Source organism: Bison bison, unplaced genomic scaffold, assembly GCF_000754665.1.
Source record: "Bison bison bison isolate TAMUID 2011002044 unplaced genomic scaffold, Bison_UMD1.0 scf7180017864235, whole genome shotgun sequence".
NCBI lineage: Eukaryota > Metazoa > Chordata > Mammalia > Artiodactyla > Bovidae > Bison > Bison bison.
The window spans coordinates 3,107,591-3,120,360 of record NW_011494807.1 but is presented as its reverse complement, the minus strand read 5'-3'; the positions used below and the strand labels follow the sequence as shown (position 1 = coordinate 3,120,360).

Below are 12,770 nucleotides of genomic sequence, written 5' to 3'. Positions count from 1 at the left end.
TCCCCCATCCCTGGGATTCTCCAGGCAAGAACCCTGGAGTGGGTTGCCATTTCCTTCTCCAATGCATGAAAGTGAAAAGTCAAAGTGAAGTCGCTCAGTCGTGTCCGACTCTTAGCGATCCCATGGACTTCAGCCCACCAGGCTCCTCCGTCCATGGGATTTTCCAGGCAAGAGTACTGGAGTGGGGTGCCATCGCCTTCTCTGAACTAAATACTAGGGCTGATGAAATTGAGCCTCACACTCCACATCTCCATGCCTGCTTCCCCAGCCCGCACCCATCGCCCCCTCTCACAGCTCTGGCCTGTGCCTGCTACTCATGCTGGGCTCTCCCTGCCAGCCCCCTTGAGGCCCTACACAGCACCCTGTGCACAGACGTGCTCACCCTAATCACATGAACTCTGACCTAAGCTTCCAATAAAGCAGACTGTCAGCCTCCGCAGTCAGATCACAGAAAGATCACTCAGACGGATCTTCTAGATCACAGAAAGATGAACTCCACAGAACTTTTCTAGACCCAGAACTAACTAAAGGAGCAAACCCTAGCCGAAGAAGCAGCTTCTAACACAAAATCCAGGTTATAATGACATTTACTCAAACTGGTGTCATCTGAACCTGGCTAAAGCTGATGAGTCAGAAGTCAAAAGTTCTACTTCAGCTCAGAGCAAAGTACAAGAATGGATCTGGGTGGGGACTGGCCCAGCCCCACTGCCAGGTCAGAGCCATGTGCTAAAACACAGATTTAGCTTTGGCTGTCTGACTTCTTACAAAAAGACCTTTTTATATCAGGAGAAAGAAGGAAAGCAATTCAGTTTTACCTGCAAAGACTGTTAAGAGACTACGGTGAAGGAGAGGGGCTGGAATTTCATCCGGCACTCAGTGATCAATCAATAGATAGCAGCTGTAAAAATTGGTTGTTTGACCACATAATCAACATTCTTCATTTATTTTTACATATGGGGTGATAAGCACACTTCAGATGTCATTCTCTAATTTGAAAGCATTGCAAGAGTCTATTGATAATGCTTTTGAAAATTAATTCACTTAAAAAGATACAAATGAACTTATTTACAAGATAGAAATGGACCCACAGACATAGAAAGCAAACTTATGGTTCCCAAGAGGGAAAGGGGAGGATAATGAGGAGTTTGGGATTAAAATATACATACTACTATATATAAAATAAACAAGCAACAAGGACCTACTGTATAGCACAGGGAACTATACTCAATATCTTGTAACAACCTATTTCAGAAAATAATCTGAAAAAGAATATATATATATATATATAAAAAACTGAATCATTGTGCTGTATATCTGATACTAACACAACATTGTAAATCACTCAATAAATAAATACAATAAAATCTAAGATAAATAAAAAACAATCATTCATTTAAAGCAGTGAATAAAATATGGAACTACTCAAAGGTGAAAAAATTTCCTAATAGATGAAAGCAAGGTAAAATATTTGATGACATAGTAAACTCTACTGGCAAAAATTTAATTAGAAGGATTAGAAATAACAATAGCTGCCCCACACAGCGAGTCCCATGGGGTCCTTGAGAGGAAACTGAGGCCAGCGCTTTAGGGAGCCAAGGGAGGGTGACGACGAGTTCCCTGGCTGGGAAGTTACAAGTCAGAACGTGGAACCAGATCCATTTCACTCCAAAGCTTGCTAGCGACTTACTTGCCTTAGAAGTTCCTCAAACTTGCTGACATCATGAACGCTTTTCTTAAGTTCATTTGTTCATGGATCCAAAGACTTAAGAGGGTTTTAAGCACTCAGTCATAGGTGTACTTCAGCTGAATCGGAATATAAATCAGCCTTTAGAGCTTTAAGACAAACCTGACGTTTCTCCTTCATGCTAAATATACACTCTACAGGGCGTCTTTTTCAAAACCAGCTACTCCGTAGTTTGCCGGCTTAGCTACAAATTAAAATCACCTGAAGGGCTCAACCTTCAGGCTCAACCAAAGCCTGGACCTTAGCTGCACCTGAGAATCTCTGGGAGTGGAGCCTGAAATTTCTCTTAAGAACCAATTCTGCTATTAAGATGTGCTGGGGCAAGTGACCTGCCTTAGTGATCTCTACAAGCATTGTGGGGACACTTTTAGTGCAGTTCAGAATCACCCAGGGGACTTTAAAAAAGTCCAGTGTTCAACCCATGCTCCAGACCCATCTAACTCTGAGGGTGGGACCCAGGCATCTCTAGCTTATAAAGATCTCCAGGTGATTCCAAAGTGCAGCAAGAGCTGAGCACCACAGCTTTAGCAGCTAATTGTTCGCACTGGAAGTTCAGTCCCTCCTTTGGACAGCATCCCAGTGAATCATCCACCAGCAGCACTGTCACATCAACCACTGGCCTTTTTCTCCAACTCCCTGCCTTGTCCCGAGGTTGTTGCTGACACCCCAGTCTTCCCACCTGTCAGTCACAAGTGTCTGTCCACTTACGAGTAACACTGCCTGACTCTCCGCTCGGTCCTTCCGAATCATTCCTGCTATTGAATGATTCATCTCATACACACAGGGAACACGGGTCATTCTCTCACCACTTTCAATTTTATTATCTCCACTTCCTTTTCTCACTTATTCACATTTTCAACACTGTCACTTCTTCTGACCTTGTTGACCATATGAGGTTGAGGCTGTTCTGGGCACTGAAACTTGGGCCGAAAGCTACAGTGTGGCTGAAACTAACCCGACATCCCAGGACTCTGCCATTCACTGGCGGGGGGCAGAGCTGTTATCCTCTTTGCTCTAGACCAGTGGTCCCAACCTTTTTGGCACCAGGGATCAGTTTCCTGGAAGCCAATTTTTCTACGGATGGTGGTGGGTGAGGGCAGGAGGAACGGTTTCAGGATGATTCAAGTGTATTACATTTATTGTGCGCTTTATACCTATTATTACATCAGCTCCAAGGTGAGATCAGCAGGCATTAAATCCCGGAGGTTGGGGACTCCTGCTCTAGAGGGTAGTTCTGCTTACAGCTGTAAATGTTCACATGAAAAGTCTTAAAATAGAGGAGCTTTGGGCTCCCTTTCCTTGAGAAGCAAAGCTCAGAAGGTTATCCCAAAATTCCCAAAGCACACTCTTTGATTGATAACAAATATTCACAGTTTAGAAGAATAAAAACCTTTGCACATTTCAGTTCTAAAATTCTGAATTATGTAAACCTTCTTACAAAGGACATAAGTGAAAAAAACTACACTGAAAACAAAATGCTTTCTTTCCAGCAATATTTATATGCAAAAGAAGCAGCATTCATTATGAAGATATTCTCTCAAAGAGCAAGTCATGTGTTGATTAAAGTTTCCCAAAAACATATACTACTTTGGACTACTAATGAATGGCTGACAAAATTAATCCACATCTTTACTGTGAAAACCATCCCCCTTCTAGGCACATACAACATCAGTAAAAAAAAAAAAAAAAATTCATGGAACTGAAAAAAATGTGTTTGCTTGATAAAATACTTCCTGTACTACATAAGACTTCGTTCATTACTTTGCCAAATGTTTTCCATGCTCTCAGATTATTTCTGCAAAACCGTCAATAGAAAACCTGCAGACAATAAATTCAGAGTCTACGGTGAGAAAAACAGATCTAACTTCCCTAGAAATTATAAGATAAAATGTAGCAATAATTTACTCCAATAATTTTTATGGGAGTGATCAAGACTATTGATTTTTAAAATAAGGTGTCCACCAGAGTCCTAAGTTAATTTCAATCCTCTACCTAATAATTGGTAGTTGAGAAGGAATTTTAGGATAATATTTAAAAGTTAATTAAAAACAGGGTAAGCATTCATGTCAGTCAAGCATGGCCTCTGCTCTAAATGCATTCAAATGCATGTCACCTTGACCTGTAACACAGCACTGTAAAAAATTTTGGTCAATATAAATCAAATGTACACTAATTTATTCAGCAGGTTTCCTGGTATCTGAATCAACATTAGAAATCTAACCAGTATTTGTTATTCTGCTATTGACAAAAGGAAGCATATTTAAATGATAACAAGTACTCATGGGTGTCATTTGGAAGTTAAATTGTTCCCCAAGGACAGTCTCTGTAAACATCTACATTTAAAGGTCATTTACCACCAAATTATGGACAACTGTTGCATTTATTAGCACAAGCTCAATAGTTTGGAAGCTGCAGCCATCAATTTTTACTGACAATGAGATCTAATTGTTCACTAACAATAAACAAGGAAAACAGACCGTCTCTATAAACTTTTATTCCCTGCACTATGATCACTTTTCAAGAATGGAGGTACAAACTTTCCATAGTATGTATTTGAAGAGCAAACTTTCCAACTGCAGGAAGGACTAAATCATAGTTTAAAATAAATGTCAGATAATCAAATATAAGAGCTCATCCTCTCATGCTACTTTCATCTGAACAAGAACAAAAGGGAGAACAACATCACCATGTTTATATACGGATAAAGTGTCTGATTTTACTTTTAGAAGGAAATGTGATGGTTAATTTCAGCATGAGGTGCCCAGGTATTCAGTTAAATATTACTCTAGGTGTTTCTATGAAAGTGTTTTGGGATGAGATTAATATTTAAACTGGTAGATTGAATAAAGCAAGTTGCCCTCCATAATGTGACGGGCCTCTTTGGATTTTGGACACAGTATATCCCGGTCCCTTTACCAATGGTCTAAAAAGCTGCTAGTTTTGAGTGGACGCCACAACAAGGGGAGGCTCTGCAATCGGTCCTGCTGCTGTTCAACCTGCTTTGCCACTTCCATGATGATCCAGCATATCCAGTGGTGCCAGAAGGGCAGGAGCACATGGGGACGATGTTTGGAGCCTTTGGCAGGACCTTGTAGGATGTGAGTCTGAGTGAACTCCGGGGGATGGTGATGGAAAGGGAGGCCTGGCATGCTGCGATTCATGGGGTCGCAAAGAGTCGGACATGACTGAGCGACTGAACTGAACTGAACTGTAGGCTCATCACAGCACAGGCCTGTAGGATTCTAGAGCAAAGCCCTGCCACCCTCTGTGGATACCAACTCTTCCTTTGAGAAACAGCTCTTTACCTGCTACTGAGCCTGAGCAGAGCTTGCACACTTAGTCATGGACTAAGTTACCAAGCACCCTGAGCTGTTCCTCATGAACTGGGTGTTACCTGAGACTCACCAGGCTATAACGCTGGGCACACACAGCAACTCTCCATCATCAAATGAAAGTGGTACAGATGTGATGGGGCCCAAGAAGGCTGTGACTGTCTAATCAAGTTACTTGAAGAAGTGGCCCAAATGGCCCAAGGTTCCCACTCCAGCAATACTACATTCAGTCTCCTAGTCTAACCTATGGCCTCTTGGGGGAATTCCTCATGATCAAGTGATAGAAGAAGACTCGAGCCTGGTCTACAGATGGCTGAAGCTCCAATACATTGGCCCCATGATTCAAAGAGTGATTCATTGGAAAAGACCCTGATGCTGGGAAAGATTGAAGGCAGGAGGAAAAGGGGGTGACGGAGGAGGAGATGGTAGGATGGCATCACAGACTCAATGGACATGAGTCTGAGCAAACTTTGGGAAAGAAAGAGAAACCTGGCATGCTGCAGCCCATAGGGTTGCAAAGAGCCAGACACGACTTAGTGACTAAAGGATGACGATGATGACAGATGGTCCTGCACCAAAGGCAGGCATTACCTAAAAGTGGACACCTGCAACAATATAGCCCCTTTCAGGGACATCCAGGGACAACGCCGGTGAAGGGAAATCTATCCTAAGAATTAGAATAATTTTAATTATTCATTAAGTAGAACTATGAGCGATGTACTTGGTGGTTCACTTAGCTAGGAAGGAGAAATAACCAGATGTTACCTTCCATGCTACCACGTGCCGATTCATAGGCTGTGAGCAATGATCTGGCTGGATGATCAGAGAACTGGAAAGAACACGACTGGAAAATGATGACAAGGACATGCGAAGAAGGACATGTGGCCAGACCTCTCCAACAGGGCAAAGCAATGACAGCTTAGCACTTATCAGTGGCTGTAGCCAGACTGGCCTTGGTGAATGGAAGGTGATGCATAACCTCCATCCCTGCCACCATGGCTACTTGTTCATAAGCTCCTTAGGGATGAGAGAGGGGTGGCTGGGGAAAGAAGCTGACTTGCACCCACAGAACAGGTCCTCCTATCCACGTGACTACTAAAATCCTCCTCTGCTGAGGTTACCCTTCAGTGAGCATTTACATGGGACACAAATATCTTCATGTTTTTTGCCCCTTCAGAGAGGTCTGTCCAACAGACAGTAAAGAACCTGTCTCCCCTCACCCCTATTTCCATCAGCACTGGTTTTTATCAACCTTTTCATTTTGCCTATTGAAATTACAAAAAAAAAACAAACTCATTTTCAATTCTGCCCTTCTTTAATTACCAGTGAGACTATCTTATCATATGTTTTTGGTTATTTGTGCCTCTGATATTTCTCTCCTCTTAAAAGCAAACAAAGACTCTCATTACTTGTAGTGCTTCCAGGACAACATTTTATCTGGGCATCTACAGCAACGCTAAACCACTCAACCCACCCTTCAAACTCCAGTCCCGCCCCCACCACCTACCCTCCTTACAACCACTCACACTTTTCATCCTTCCCCAGGCCCTTTCTTGGACCTGAAATGATCTTCCTCCCCTTCTCAAACTGGCAAACTTCCATCATCCTTCCAGGACAAGCTTGAAGTCAGCTATGCTGCACCCCCAATGCCAGTGCATTGCCTGAGACAGGAGAGGCATATAAGAACCACAAGAACGAATGTCTGCTCTACTGGGCTTGTGTAACACCATGGGGGTATGGGAGTCGGCTTGTGTAATGTGAAATAAGTTCCACTAGCAAGGTAGAGTGGAGAAGGCAATGGCACCCCACTCCAGTACTCTTGCCTGGAAAATCCCATGGACGGAGGAGCCTGGTGGGCTGCAGTCCATGGGGTCACTAAGAGTCACGACTGAGCGACTTCACTTTCACTTTCCACTTTCCTGAATTGGAGAAGGAAATGGCAACCCACTCCAGGGTTCTTGCCTGGAGAATCCCAGGGACGGGGGAGCCTGGTGGGCTGCCATCTATGGGGTCACACGACTCAAGTGACTTAGGAGGAGGAGCAAGGTAGAGAGAACAGGAAAGGTATAGAAGAAAGAGAAGCTCACAGTTTCTAAAACAACTTCTAAATTCCTAAATTTATCTAAATTTGAAGAACTAAGAAAAAGCAGATGGGGAGACTCAACCCACATATTGGTTCTACCTTAGAATAAAAATTATAAGGTGAAAACCTGGGGTAATCTGTGTTTTAAATAAAAATCAACAAGAGGACAACCGTGTATTTCAAATACCCACACTACTCCCTTAAGTGAGGGGTTGGGGGGGGAGTGGGGGGGAGGCGGCAACAAGAAGGGGACGCAAGACTGTTTCAAATACGCCCAATCTAGTCATCAGAATTCAGCCAGCAAACTACACGGAGATACTGTGCGCCTATCAGATTGGCAAAAATCCCAAAGTCTGACAACATTCTCAGTTGGCAAGCCTGTGAGGAAACCAGCACTCTCATAAACTGCTATGGGAGTGCAGAGTCGCACAATCCCAGGAAGGGAATTTGACAATACCTGGCAAAATTACATACCCATTTGCCTTTTGATCTCATAACCCACTGCTAGGAATCTAAACAGACACTGACAAACACACAAAAAGAATATGGACAAGGGTAGTGATACAGCCAACAACAGAAAGCAAAGAGCTATAGAAAAGAACACAGTATCTTTGCATATGTCTGCGGGGTCATCTCCAGGATATACTATTACATTTAAAAAAAAAAAAAAAAAGCAGGAGGAAGACGATGTCTTAGTGTCCTACTGTTTAAGAAAAAGAGTAGGGGAACAAGTATATTTGTATTTGTGCATATTTATTCAAAATATAAGGATAAACAATAACTTTTTTCTTAATGGACATCGATGGCACCCTCTTAGGGGGAAGAGGACACAAACAGAAGTTAGATTTCCACAGATACACCCAATGCAGCAGATACTTTACACAAGTTCAAAACAAAATTAATTTTTAAACATCCCTGGTGGCTCAGACAGTAAAGGATCTGCCTGCAATGCACGGGAGCTGGGTTTGATCCTTGGGTGGGGAAGATCCTCTGGAGAAGGGAATGGCTACCCATTCCTGTATTCTTGCCTGGAGAATTCCATAGACAGAAGAGCCTTGTGAGCTACATTCTTGGGTTGCGAAGAGTTAGACATGACTGAGCGACTAACACTTTAACACTTAACAAGAGTATAAAATAAAATGAGAATGGGTAGCTAGTTGGTGTTATCAGAGGCTGACCACAGGGCTTTAACATCCTCGAATCTGAGTATGCAGACAGGATCCCGGAACCAACGGGTCACAGATAACAAGGGACAACTGTACTGAGATTTTTGGTGTGAGAAAAAGAAGACACAGTTGAAGACACAAGAGACTAATAAGATAAATTCCTACCTAGACCACAGAAAAAGGTCTAGAAATCTCCATAAACCCAGTCAGCCCTTGGAAGCCCTGGGGGATGAGTTCCAGGAGCCCCAGCCAACCTCACACTCTGTGTATGCTCAAGTCCTTCACATACAAGGGCGCAATACAGGGAACACAATCAGCTCTCCACATTGGCCCATTTGGCATCCGGATTCAAAGGGTGCAAAGCCCACAGAGACCCAGAAAGCTGACTCTATGTATCTCGTGTCCAGATCATGGTCCCTGAATCATTTCCCACTAAAGGGAACCAGGGACCATTAGAGAAAAAGCTAATTACAAATCTGGGGCTGGAAAGGTAAAAGATTTACTGGGAACATCTTGTTATACTAGAAAGCAAGGAAGTTAACAAAGACATACAACAATTGAAAATTAGAACAGACACATATGAAACAAAATAGCAGGAAATCGCATTAAAAATCTGAATGAGTACTTGCAAAACCATCGTAAGAATACAAGGTATGTGCCTGATGACTCACTTGTTTTGGAGAAATGCAGTGGGGAATGGAAGAGAATGGAGAAGATGGGAAATGTCTATCCCCACGCCCTCCAGAAGACATTCTAACATTTATGTAAAGATATTAGTCGCTAGGATCTTGAAGGAAAAAAAAAAAAATGTAGTAAATAAGGCTAGAAAACTAAATCTTAATTGAACATAGTCAAAAGCTGTAATAAGAATATGAATTGGTTAAATGTAACTGTTCCTTCTGTAGTACTTCAAAGTATCTACAAGAAGTTTGTCTTATACAGCACAAATATTTATTCTGGACTTTGGTTTACATTATTAATTCACATTAAAAAACTTAAAAAAAAAGTAAACATCAAGGCAGTTCATACTTGAAATAATATGAATAAATCATGAACATAGCTAGAGACAGCATTCCTTGCACTTTGTAAAGATTCTCTCCCCATCCTTAAACCATCCTAAAAAGTAGGTACAGACAGACCTCATTTTATTGCACTTTGCTTTATTGGGCTTTGCATAAATTGCATTTTTAAAAAATTGAAGGTTTGTGGCAACCCTACATGAAACAGGTCTATTAGCATCATTTTTCCAACAGCATTTGTTCACTTCGTGTCTGTGCCACATTTTGGTAATTTGTGCAATATTTCAAACATTTTCACTACTATTATTTTTATTACAGTGATCTGTGATCCCTGATCTTTGATGCTACTCCTGCAATTGTTTGGGGGCACCACAAACTGTGCCCAGATAAGACAGCACACTTAATGGATAAATGTGAAGTTTGACTGCTCCACAAACTGACCATTCACCATCTCTCTCCCTGGCCTTGGGCCTCCCTAGTCCCTGAGACACAGCAATACACACAATAGACATAACCCGGAATCAGGCTCATTAAAAATCCTACAATAGCCTCTCAGTGAACAAGTGGAAGGAAGAGTCACACACCTGTCACTTTAAACCAAAAGCTAGAAATGATGAAAGCTTTGTGAGGAAAGTATGCTGAAAGCCAAGATAAGCTAAAAACTAGACCTCTTACATCAAACAGCGAACCAAACTTGTGAATGCAAAGGACAAGTTCTTGAAGGAGATTAAAAGTGCTACTCCAGTGAACATACAAATGATTAAAAACGGTAAACAATTTTACTGCTGACACAGAGAAAGGTGTAATGGTCTGGATAGACTATCACACCAGCCACAACATCCTCTTAAGCCAAAGCCTAATTCAAGCAAGGCCCCAACTCTCTTCAGTTCTGTGAAGGCAGAGGGAGGTGAGGAAGTTGCAGAAGAGAATTTTGAAGCTAGCAGCGTTTGGTTCATGAGGCTGAAGGAAAGAAGTTGTCTCCATAACATCAGAGTGCAAGGTGAAACAGTAAGTGCTGATGTAGAACCTGCGGCAAGTTATCCAGAACATCCAGTTAAGATAATGAATGAAGGTGCTGGCAGTACACAGCAGACTTTGAGTGCAGGTGAAACAGCCTTTTATTGGAAAAGGATGTCATCTAGGGCTTTCCATAGGTAGAGAGGAGAAGCCAAGGCCTGGCTGCAAAGCTCAAAGGAGAGGGTGAACCTCTTGTTAGGGGCTAATGCAAATGGTGATTGAAGACAAGTCAATGCTCCTTCACTATTATGAAAATCCTAGAGTCCTCAAGATTTATGCTTAATCTACTCTGCCTGTGCTCTCTAAATAGAACAGCAAAGCCGAGGTGACAGTACGTCTGTTGACAACATGGCTTATCAAATATTTTAAGCCCACTGTTGAGGCCTACTGCCCAGAAAAAAAAAGATTCCTTTCAAAATATGACTGCTCATTGACAATGCACCTGGTCACCCGAAAGCTCTGATGGAGACAGAGATTCATACTGTTTTCCTGCCTGCTAATATAACATCTATCTACAGCCTGTGCCATGGATTAAGGAGCAGTTTCAACCTTCAAGTCTTATTTCTTAAGAAACGTATTTTGTAAGACTATAGCAGCCATAGACAGTGATTCCTCTGATAGATCTGGCTAGGCAAAGTAAACGGAAAACCTCTGGAAAGGATTCACCATTCTACATGCCATTAAGGACATTCATGATTAATGGTAAGAAGTCAAAACATCAACATAAGCAGATGTCTGGAAGAAGGCGATTCCAACCCTTCATGGATGACTTGGAGACGTCCACGCCTCCAGTGGAGGAGGTCACTGTGGATATACTGGAAACAGCTGGAAAACGAGAAGTAGAGCCTGAAGAAGTAACTGAACTGCTGTAACCTCATGATAAGATATAAACGGGACAAGGAGTTGCTTCTTATGAGCAACAGAAGTGGTTTCTTGAGATGGAATCTACTCTCAGTGAAGATGCTGTGAAGATTGTTGAAATGATAGCAACGGATTTTGAAAATGACATAAACTGAGTTGATAAAGCAGCAATAGGGTGAGAGAGGGCTGACTCCAATTTTGAAATAAGTTCTGTGGGTAAAATGCTATCAAACAGCATTGCCTGCTGGAGAGAAATCATTCATGAAAGGAAGAGTTCATCAATGCAGCAAACTTCACTGCTGTCTTATTTTAAGAAATAGCCAAAGCACGCCAACCTTCAACAACCATCACTCCAATCAGTCAGCAGACACCAACATCATGGTAAGACCCACAACCAGCATAAAGATTATCATTCACTGAAGGCTCTGACGAAAGTGAGCATTTTTAGCGGTAAGGTATTTTTTTAGTTAAGATGTATAAATTGTTTTTTTTAGGCATAATGCTGCTGCTACTGCTGCTAAGTCACTTCAGTCTTGTCCGACTCTGTGCAACCCCACAGACGTCAGCCCACCAGGCTCCTCTGTCCCTGGGATTCTCCAGGCAAGAGAACTGGAGTGGTTGCCATTCCCTTCTCCCGGAGATCTTTCCGACCCAGGGATGGAACCTACGGCTCCTGCCTTGGCAGACGGATTCTTCATCACTGACCCACCAAAGAAACCCATAGTATTTTCTTTTACAAATGAGGAAAATAAGGCACAGGGAGATTAAGAAGCCTGCTCAAAGCCTGGCTTTGGGCTAAATGCTGGGAGAACAAGATTTGAGGCACAAGCGTGAGTCTCTCCATGGCCTGTGCTTGTCATTGCGATGCTGTGTCAGCTTCTGTCATAAACGGGTAGAAGATTATCAACAGGGCTTTGCCAAATGGCAAAAATTTCCAAGGAAGCATCTGGAATAATCAAAATTTGATTTAATCCATACAGGTTCGTATCTAATAACACGCCTGCCTCATTTTTAGAGACAGGGTGCTACAACTTGGGACTACAAACACAGCATCATTTCAAAGCATTGTGGTATCCTGGATGAGATCCTGGGACAGAAAAAGGACGTGAGTGGAAAAATTGGTGAAATCCAAAAACGTCTGGAGCTTAGTTAGCTAGCAAGGTACTGATGCTAGTTTCCTCGGTTTGACATTACCATGGCAATGGACGATGTTAAAAAGGAAGCTGGGTGAGCGGTATATGGAACTGTTGGTACTAATTTTGCAACTTTTCTGCAAATCTAAAATTATTTCAAAATCAAAATCTTATTTGAAAAGAATCAATCAATTTCTAAGCACCATCCCTTGCAAAATTCAATCGTCTTGTAAAATTTTGAATTTCCAAGTGAATGTAGCATTCTGTTAATGGTCAAGAATATTTTCAAACTGCATGTCTTGTCTTTCAGAGTAAGGAATATACACATGGTTGACTTAATCACTCAACACGCATTTAATGTTTGCTTATGCTAGGAGTTTACCATGTGTGAGGCACTGTGCCAGCTACGCCCTTG

At 42.1% G+C, this 12,770-nt stretch overlaps 1 pseudogene; it reads left to right on the top strand.

Moving 5' to 3' along the window:
- The window catches only part of LOC104993197, a 30,000-nt pseudogene extending 18,244 nt beyond the window's left edge, over positions 1–11,756 (top strand).
- The last annotated feature ends 1,014 nt before the right edge of the window (positions 11,757–12,770 follow it).